The 10,827-nt window shown below is 49.0% G+C and overlaps 1 pseudogene; it reads left to right on the top strand.

The window, feature by feature from the left end:
• Window positions 1-3,801: 3,801 nt before the first annotated feature.
• LOC102945623 lies at window positions 3,802-9,608 on the top strand (annotated as a pseudogene).
• Window positions 9,609-10,827: the final 1,219 nt, after the last annotated feature.

A 10,827-nucleotide genomic window follows, 5' to 3' on the forward strand; every position in this document is an offset into this window, starting at 1 on the left:
AGCAAGAATGAAAAGTTAGGGAAAGCCTGTTTCTGTTGCTAAAATCAGTAGCTCTACTCTGAATACACAAAGGGAACATGTCTGAGTGAGAAGGTGATTTCATGAAGTCACTTTCCAGAGCAAAATCTCATGGTAAGGGGTAAATGGAAGAGCCTGGCAAATAGGATTTCTAGCGTTTATCAGTGTTTGCTCTTCAATTAGCTAAAAATGTTCCACAGTTGGAAGTTCCCACTGGGCTGCTACAAGCTACACGGATTATTGCCATGGCTGACTCTGTGCCCCTTCCATTATACCACAGGGACCCTTGTAAAAAGTGTGACCTTCGGTTTAAAGAAGAGGAACACAAAAGTATCTCTTGGGTCCTTATTCCACACTGCCTTGCACCTTGCACTGTCATTTTTACAGCTGGGCATGTATTGTAAAACACGACCAAGTTAGAGTGATTATATTAAACCTGGTACACGTTTCCCTTCAGGAAATTGAAACTGACGCACAACAGTCAGGTAGGATGACTCTGGATTTCTCTCACCCTCATCACCATCCTGTGGGTTACTCTTCAAATTGTGCGGAATCTGCAACCTACCCAGTAAGTTCCACATATGATGGAGAATATTTCACCTTAGAACTCCCAGGAGCCAGATTGAGAACTGGAGTTGGCCAAATGCTGCCAACCCCCACACATCAAAATCAAAACATGTTTTCTATTCTGTTTCAATTTTCAACCAGATTTACTTCAGGTGTGTCCCTGCCCGTGTGTGTCCCTTTCCAAGAATAGCTCAAGAATTACTCAGGAATGTTTGCCAAAATGGTGGCCCTTAACCAAATATTGCAGAGCATTTGCAGAAAGTGAATCTTTTTTTGCGATCCCAAGCTTTGCTGGAAACCTGATCTTATGAGGCCCCTATCCAACCAAGGAACAGAAACTTGCGATTTGAGCTCTGTGTCCAGTGGAAACTACTTGAATCTCAAATATCAGACTGTCATAAATATAAAGGGAAGGGTAAACCCCTTTAAAATCCCTCCTGGCCAGAGGAAAAATCCTCTCACCTGTAAAGGGTTAAGAAGCTAAAGGTAACCTCGTTGGCACCTGACCAAAATGACCAATGAGGAGACAAGATACTTTCAAAAGCTGGGAGGAGGGAGAGAAACAAAGGGTCTGTGTGTCTGTCTTTATGCTGCCTTTGCCGGAGATAGACCAGGAATGGAGTCTTAGAACTTTTAGTAAGTAATCTAGCTAGGTACGTGTTAGATTATGATTTCTTTAAATGGCTGAGAAAAGAATTGTGCTGAATAGAATAACTATTTCTGTCTGTGTATCTTTTTTGTAACTTAAGGTTTTGCCTAGAGGGATTCTCTATGTTTTGAATCTAATTACCCTGTAAGGTATCTACCATCCTGATTTTACAGAGGGGATTTCTTTACTTCTATTTACTCCTATTTCTATTAAAAGTCTTCTTGTAAGAAAACTGAATGCTTTTTCATTGTTCTCAGATCCAAGGGTTTGGGTCTGTGGTCACCTATGCAGATTGGTGAGGCTTTTTATCCAACATTTCCCAGGAAAGGGGGGGTGCAAGTGTTGGGAGGATTGTTCATTGTTCCTAAGATCCAAGGGTCTGGGTCTGTAGTCACCTAGGCAAATTAGTGAGGCTTTTTACCAAACCTTGTCCAGGAAGTGGGGTGCAAGGTTTTGGGAAGTATTTGGGGGGAAAGACATTTCCAAACAGCTCTTCCCCAGTAACCAGTATTTGTTTGGTGGTGGTAGCGGCCAATCCAAGGACAAAGGGTGGAATATTTTGTACCTTGGGGAACTTTTTGACCTAAGCTGGTAAAGATAAGCTTAGGAGGTTTTCATGCAGGTCCCCACATCTGTACCCTAGCGTTCAGAGTGGGGAAGGAACCTTGACACAGACACTTGCAACAAACCACTTATAAACAAGCTACAGACCGAGAATTTCACATAAATTTGGGGAAATCATGATTTATGGAGGCAATTTCCAAACAAAAGAAAATTAATTGAATGATTTATTCACCCAGCTCTGCTGACAGCTTATGCATTTGGATCCACCCTCTAGCATCCTAGAGACAGCCAGTTTCAGCTTACCAGTATTGTCATGTCCACAGTGTCCAACTCTAGCAAGTCACACTCGGTTTCTAGGAACAGCAAGATTCTTCATACCACAGCCAACTAGCAATTCCCTACTTGTCACCAGGGTACGACAGGAACCAGGCACCATAACATCTGGGTCTTCAGGCTGAGCCAAGAAGGCTAGATCTGGCACGATAGTAATAGATCTGCACACTTATTTCATAGTTGTCATAGATTTCAAGGCCAAAAGGGACCCTTTGATCATAGTGTTACCTTTATAACATAGGCTGTTACATTTCACACAGTTATCCCTGTGCTGAGTGCAATCACTTGGGTTGAACTAAATCATTTGCATCCTCAGGAGATAAACTTAAGTGCCACAGGCAGAGAACAGGAGAGACAAAGGAGCCACTCAAGCCCTTGGCAATCCTTAGCACTCTACCTAATATCCAGGTTGAGGTCACCAGGAGACTTGGAAGGTTAGAGAATCTGGGGAGGCTGGACTGGATTAGGTGGCCTGTTGAAGGGTTTGGCAGCTGGAGTTAGACTGGCAAGCTGTGTGTTGAGGGACAGTTAGGTAGGTGGGAGCTTGTCAGTGTGCACAGGACACGTCAACAGCTGAAAGACAGGGAAGGTGATGTGCATCTGGGTTTCCCATCAGTCTGCCGGACTAAGAGAGATAGGGGTCTGGTGAGGACTAATGGGAAGATCCACTGGTAGGAAGTCAACCTGTGAAACTCCTTGCCAGAGGATGTTGTGAATGCCAAGACTGTAATAGGGTTCAAAAAAGAACTAGATAAATTCATGGACGATAAGGTCCATCAATGGCTATTAGCCAAGATGGGCAGGGATCGTGTCCCTAGCCTCTGTTTGCCAGAGGCTGGGAATGAGCGACAGGGAATGGATCACTTGATGATTACCTGTTCTGTTTATTCCCTCTGGGGCACCTGGCTTTGGCCACTGTCGGAAGACAAGATACTAGTCTAGATCGATCTTTGGTCTGACCCAGTATGGCCGTTCTTATGTTCTTAAGATCACCCACGATGTTCTAAGGTGTTCTAACATTCTCCCTCTTACAGCAACTGCAGGTGTGACCAGAAACTCAAGCGACTTTCCCTCCAGCAAACCACTGGCCATGAGAACTTGTTCCAGCAGGAGAAGGGGACAAGCTCTGGCCACCGATTTCCTGAACCTTTGGAAAGTGATGTCTCACAAAACAGGCAGAAAAAAGTCATAGCCAAGCCCAGGTTTGCTGAAAGCATTCTGCACATCACAGAACTGGGCCAGACGTTCAGCCAGAACCAGGCCAGCACCTTGGACAGCCAAGATGGGGTCTGGAAGAAGAGTCAGGGAGAAGACAACAAGGATGTGTGGATCCTTCAGACAACCAAGAGACTGAAATCCTAGCCCCAGGTCTCTGAAAGGGCACCCAAAAGGGATCATATGGATAGAACTGTGACCCCGCCTCCAAGCAGGAAGCCCATGACTAAGGCAGCAGATCCCTTCAGCAAGAAACCAGAATCTGCAGCAGAGATCATTGCCAAGGAGCAAACTTCAAGGTCACCATTTGGGAAGGTTGCAGGGTCATTCCAGAGCCAGGCAGAAGCCACAGGCTCCCGCAGGAGGGGCAGCTCTTCCACACCTGCTACAACAGCTGCCCCAGCACCAGACTGGGTCACAAAGGCAGAGAAGCAAAATGACCGGCATCATGGAGTATGGACAGAGAGTTGCTTCAGAGCAAAACCACAGTTCCCAGAGCTGGAGGAGATGCACTTGCCCACAGCCTGCCAGCTGTCTCCAACTCTTCTTGCACAGTAGCCTGCAGGCCCAAGACCCACGTGGTGTTCCTGAAGGTGCACAAGAGCGCCAGCAGCACTGTCATGAACATCCTGTTCCTCTTTGGAGAGATGCACCACCTTACCTTCGCCCTTCCCATCAATGGTCAGGATATGGTTCTACGGGCACAAAGCTCTAAAAATTTAGAGCAGGTTGCACAGCGGAGCCAAGAGGCCAGTGAAGAGGCTTGGCAACATGTGACCTCCAGAGGAAGAAGGAGGGATGTCCGGGTTTCAGCAATGCAGACACAGGTAACTAACCGTTTTCATGTTCTCTCCACAGGTACTAATGCGGAGAGTGGACCAGATGATACGTCTGAGGGAAGGGAGCAGAAGGAGACTCCGCTGGTTGGAAGGCATGAGATGCACTGTCCTGAGATGGGGGGTTCCACGACCACCACTCCCAAGAGAAGGAGGCGGGTGGTGGTGGTCGGGGACTCTCTCCTCTGGGGGACTGAGTCATCTATCTGCCGCCCCGACCGGGAAAACCGAGAAGTCTGCTGCTTGCCAGGGGCTAAGATTCGTGATGTGATGGAGAGACTGCCGAGACTCATCAAGCCCTCGGATCGCTACCCCTTCCTGCTTCTCCACGTGGGCACCAATGATACTGCCAAGAATGACCTTGAGCCGATCACTGCGGACTACATGGCTCTGGGAAGAAGGATAAAGGAGTTTGAGGCGCAAGTGGTGTTCTCATCCATCCTCCCCGTGGAAGGAAAAGGACGGGGCAGGGACCGTCGGATCGTGGAAGTCAACGAATGGCTACGCAGGTGGTGTCGGAGAGAAGGCTTTGGATTCTTTGACCATGGGATGGTGTTCCATGAAGGAGGAGTGCTGGGCAGAGATGGGCTCCATCTTACGAAGAGAGGGAAGAGCATCTTTGCGAGCAGGCTGGCTAACCTAGTGAGGAGGGCTTTAAACTAGGTTCACCGGGGGAAGGAGACCAAAGCCCTGAGGTAAGTGGGAAAGCAGGATACCGAGAGGAAACACAGGCAGGAATGTCTGTGAGGGGCGGGCTCCTGCCTCATACTGAGAAGGAGGGGCGATCAGCAGGTTATCTCAAGTGCTTGTATACAAATGCGCAAAGCCTTGGCAACAAGCAGGGAGAACTGGAGGTCCTGGTGATGTCAAGGAGTTATGATGTCATTGGAATAACAGAGACTTGGTGGGATAACTCACATGACTGGAGTACTGTCATGGATGGTTATAAACTGTTCCGGAAGGACAGGCAGGGCAGAAAAGGTGGGGGAGTAGCACTGTATGTAAGGGAGCAGTATGACTGCTCAGAGCTCCGGTATGAAACTGCAGAAAAACCTGAGTGTCTATGGATTAAGTTTAGAAATGTGAGCAACAAGAGTGATGTAGTGGTTGGAGTCTGCTATAGACCACCGGACCAGGGGGATGAGGTGGATGAGGCTTTCTTCCGGCAACTCGCAGAAGCTACTAGATCGCACGCCCTGGTTCTCATTGGTGACTTTAATTTTCCTGATATTTGCTGGGAGAGCAATACAGCGGTGCATAGACAATCCAGGAAGTTTTTGGAAAGCGTAGGGGACAATTTCCTGGTGCAAGTGCTAGACGAGCCAACTAGGGGGGGAGCTTTTCTTGACCTGCTGCTCACAAACAGGGAAGAAATAGTGGGGGAAGCAAAAGTGGATGGGAATCTGGGAGGCAGTGACCATGAGTTGGTTGAGTTCAGGATCCTGACGCAGGGAAGAAAGGTAAGCAGCAGGATACAGACCCTGGACTTCAGGAAAGCAGACTTTGACTCCCTCAGGGAGCGGATGGGTAGGATCCCCTGGGGGACTAACATGAAGGGGAAAGGAGTCCAGGAGAGCTGGCTGTATTTCAAGGAATCCCTGTTGAGGTTACAGGGACAAACCATCCCGATGTGTCGAAAGAATAGTAAATATGGCAGGCGACCAGCTTGGCTTAACGGTGAAATCCTAGCGGATCTTAAACATAAAAAAGAAGCTTACAAGAAGTGGAAGGTTGGACATATGACCAGGGAAGAGTATAAAAATATTGCTCGGCATGTAGGAATGAAATCAGGAGGGCCAAATCGCACCTGGAGCTGCAGCTAGCAAGAGATGTCAAGAGTAACAAGAAGGGTTTCTTCAGGTATGTTGGCAACAAGAAGAAAGCCAAGGAAAGTGTGGGTCCCTTACTGAATGAGGGAGGCAACCTAGTGACAGAGGATGTGGAAAAAGCTAATGTGCTCAATGCTTTTTTTGCCTCTGTCTTCACTAACAAGGACAGCTCCCAGACTGCTGTGCTGGGCATTGCAACATGGGGAGTAGATGGCCAGCCCTCTGTGGAGAAAGAGGTGGTTAGAGACTATTTAGAAAAGCTGGACGTGCACAAGTCTATGGGGCCGGACGAGTTGCATCCGAGAGTGCTAAAGGAATTGGCGGATGTGATTGCAGAGCCATTGGCCATTATCTTTGAAAACTCGTGGCAAACGGGGGAAGTCCCAGATGACTGGAAAAAGGCTAATGTAGTGCCAATCTTTAAAAAAGGGAAGAAGGAGGATCCTGGGAACTACAGGCCGGTCAGCCTCACCTCAGTCCCCGGAAAAATCATGGAGCAGGTCCTCAAGGAATCAATCCTGAAGCACTTACACGAGAGGAAAGTGATCAGGAACAGTCAGCATGGATTCACCAAGGGTAGGTCATGCCTGACTAATCTAATAGCCTTCTATGATGAGATTACTGATTCTGTGGATGAGGGGAAAGCAGTGGATGTATTGTTTCTTGACTTTAGCAAAGCTTTTGACACGGTCTCCCGCAGTATTCTTGTCAGCAAGTTAAAGAAGTATGGGCTGGATGAATGCACTATAAGGTGGGTAGAAAGTTGGCTAGATTGTCGGGCTCAACGGGTAGTGATCAATGGCTCCATGTCTAATTGGCAGCCGGTGTCAAGTGGAGTGCCCCAGGGGTCGGTCCTGGGGCTGGTTTTGTTCAATATCTTCATAAATGATCTGGAGGATGGTGTGGATTGCACTCTCAGCAAATTTGCGGATGATACTAAACTGGGAGGAGTGGTAGATACGCTGGAGGGCAGGGATAGGATACAGAGGGACCTAGACAAATTGGAGGATTGGGCCAAAAGAAACCTGATGCAGTTCAATAAGGATAAGTGCAGGGTCCTGCACTTAGGACGGAAGAACCCAATGCACAGCTACAGACTAGGGACCAAATGGCTAGGCAGCAGTTCTGCAGAAAAGGACCTAGGGGTTACAGTGGACGAGAAGCTGGATATGAGTCAGCAGTGTGCCCTTGTTGCCAAGAAGGCCAATGGCATTTTGGGATGTATAAGTAGGGGCATAGCGAGCAGATCGAGGGACGTGATCGTTCCCCTCTATTCGACATTGGTGAGGCCTCATCTGGAGTACTGTGTCCAGTTTCAGGCCCCACACTACAAGAAGGACGTGGATAAATTGGAGAGAGTCCAGCGAAGGGCAACAAAAATGATTAGGGGTCTGGAACACATGACTTATGAGGAGAGGCTGAGGGAACTGGGATTGTTTAGTCTGCGGAAGAGAAGAATGAGGGGGGATTTGATAGCTGCTTTCAACTACCTGAGAGGTGGTTCCAGAGAGGATGGTTCTAGACTATTCTCAGTGGTAGAAGAGGACAGGACAAGGAGTAATGGTCTCAAGTTGCAGTGGGGGAGGTTTAGGTTGGATATTAGGAAAAACTTTTTCACTAAGAGGGTGGTGAAACACTGGAATGCGTTACCTAGGGAGGCGGTAGAATCTCCTTCCTTGGAAGTTTTTAAGGTCAGGCTTGACAAAGCCCTGGCTGGGATGATTTGATTGGGGATTGGTCCTGCTTTGAGCAGGGGGTTGGACTAGATGACCTCCTGAGGTCCCTTCCAACCCTGATATTCTATGATTCTATGGTGCCAGCCAGCTGGGCTACCCACACTACTTCCTGGCAGAGTCTGTGGAGGGATTCACCCTAGGCAATGCTTCAGCATTTAACATTATGTGCCACCACATGAGGTTCCTGCAGGCACAGGTAAGGGACAGAGCTTCAAGGCATCAGAAGGGAAATGGGTGCGGAGGAAGAGCAGCAGGATAGCAGTGAGATGGCCAGGACACCCCTCTGGGCTAATGAGCAGGGGTTGTCGAGAGGGAAGCTACAGTGATATTTAATTGCCCACTGCTCTTCAGCATCAGCAATGTCTCCCACCAGGCCTAACCCGGAAGCTGGAGACACTGCATCCTAGCGGTTGAGCCAGTGGCAACAAGCCTGACACCATCGTGTTGCTATAGTGGGGAATGATACGCTCAGGTGATGGACAGACTTGTCTCCTGGCATGTCCCATGGGCCAGTGGCTGAGTCGGGTAGTGGTTGGGATTGTGGATGCCATTTGGAGAAGTGTGTCCAATCCACCAGCACAGCTGGAACCAGAGCTAAGTGGGCATGAAAAGCAAACCCACCTTTTGGCCCCTAGAGATGACCCTTCCACTGCAGGTCAAGGCATGCTGGCAGAGCAGTGAGGGGAGCTCCCATTGCTGCTGCCCATTTTGTACATGCTCTGTGGCTAAATAGAGAACTCTAGGCTCCAGCATTGGCCCTGGGGCCCCTTTCACAAGCACTGCACTGATCCTGGGCATCTGGGCATATCCCTATTAAACACCCATCCTACAGCCCGTAAAGCCCCTTCCAAAGCAGCTGGTGGGTAGGACTTGCTACTCTGCCCAGACTCTCTAACTCACCAGTGAATTCAACTGACGTGTTAACCCGACTCCCATGGAAAGGACACATGGGTATATTAGACTGGCAGAGTAGGTTTCCCTCATTCTCTTCACCCCCTTCCCCTCACCCCTCCAGGTGCAGAAGGTGATGCCAAGCTCCACCTTCTACTTCTCCATCCTGTGGAACCCCATCCGCCTCATGGAATCCTCGTTCATCTACTACAAAGGCAGCTCCCCCTTCTCCCCCTGCCCAGAGCCTGGAAGAATTTCTCAGGCAGCCAGCCAGGTTTTATAACTCCTCAGCCCCCGACAGCCACTACGCCAAGAACCTCATGGCTTTCGACTTCGGCTTCAACCATAATGGCAATTTCTCTGCCAAGCACATGCAGCTGATGCTGCAGTACATCGAAGAGGCCTTCGACCTCCTCCTCTTCTCAGAGTACTTTGATGAGTCCATGGTGCTGCTGAAGGAGGCACTGTGCTGGGACCTGGACAGCATTGTGTCCTTCCCACTCAACAGCAGGGAGGGAAGCACCAGGTCAGCCCTTTCAGAGAGCACAGCAGAGAAGATAAAGAGCTGGAACAGGCTTGACTGGGCAATCTACGGACACTTCAACAGGACCTTCTAGCAGAGGATCGACTGGAGCGTGGGCCGGGAGCACATGCAGCAGGAAGTCAGGGTGCTGCGGGAAAGGCGGGAGCAGCTGGCCAAGACCTGCCTTCAAGGGGGGGCGGGGGTAGTATAGGCCCCCGCGAGCTCAGGGACAAGTCACTGGCACCGCTGCAGTATGGCAAGGCCAGAATTCTAGGCTATAATCTGAAGCCAGGGCTGGACAAGGTGACAGAGCGACTGTGCCAGCGCATGGTGACACCTGACCTTCAGTACAGCAGATCCCTGTACAGGAGACAGTTCCCTGAGAAGGCCCAGCGGATCTACAAGCCAGCTCATCCACCCAGGATACACAACGGGATAATGGGCTGAGAAAGTAAAAGTACAATGGCCTGCCCCAAACACTCGCCCCTGCTCCTGGTCTCCCCCTGAAACCTCTGTTGGTGGGCAGAACATAATGCAATTCAGCCAGCAGAACCTCATGGAGCCATACCAGAGAGAGGTCTCTATCTCCATCCATATTCCTCTTGCTGGTGAGGCAGGGGGAAGGTAAAGCCAGACTCATCTACATCTGGCTGAGGTGAAGCTGACATGTTGCCAGCCCGGCTGCAGCTGCTTTGCAGCCTCAGAGCCATTTCAGCTAAACTGTTTAAATTCTAGTAGGTAAAAAAAAGTGTAGATCTGGAGCAGATATTATATTCTGTGGAGTTTGGGGTCACACAGGGCAGCAAGGCCTCAGGAGAGAGCAAGGTATCTTTGGCTCTGGAGCACACTCTTGATATTAATTATTTGTATTGTGGCTCCTAGGAACCCCAGCCAGGGACCAGGGCCACCAATGTGCTCAGTGCTGTATGAACACTGCACAAAAAAAGCATCAGACGAGACAACTGGTAGACACTGTGATTGGTTGGACCCCACTTCTGGGGTGTCATCTGATGTACTGAGCCTCTCTTTCTCAACCAACAAGGGTTCCCTCTCCCGGCTTTGCTGAATTCGGCTCTCCGTCCTTTTGCTACACACATGCACAGGGAGGGCGACACCCCGCTGCAGTCACAGACTGAAGTCAGCTCTGTGTGAGAGGATGGCCCCAGTGCTCACGTGCACACCCCTTTTGGGAGATAAATTCAAAATATTACTGTCTTGCACTGTATAGAAAAATCTGCACAGTGCAAGCTCATAAAAATCCACCCTCTTCCTCAACGTGAAGAGAGATGTGCACAACTTCTTGCGCCCCAGTTAGAAATTACATAAACAGAGTTTTATTATAAATAAGAAATAAGCTTATTAAGTACAAAAGGTGAATGTTATGTAGTTAAAGGGATAGCAAACAGAACAAAGCAGATTACTTTAGTAAATAAACAAAAACTGCAGACTGAGCTTAACACACTAGATAGGTAGGATACAAATTAAATTCTCACCCTGAGTGATAAACAGGCTGGCAGATTCTTAAGGCACAAGTTGCCTTGGCTTTCCCAGGTTTTCTTACCTAAAGATCTTAGCCTGGGAACATCACTTGTCACACTTCAGTCTTTGTTCCTCAGGTGTGTTGTAGGGAGAGTGAGGACCACTCATATTGTCATTGTTCTTCTTT

The sequence above is a fragment of the Chelonia mydas genome, chromosome 9, assembly GCF_015237465.2.
Source record: "Chelonia mydas isolate rCheMyd1 chromosome 9, rCheMyd1.pri.v2, whole genome shotgun sequence".
NCBI lineage: Eukaryota > Metazoa > Chordata > Testudines > Cheloniidae > Chelonia > Chelonia mydas.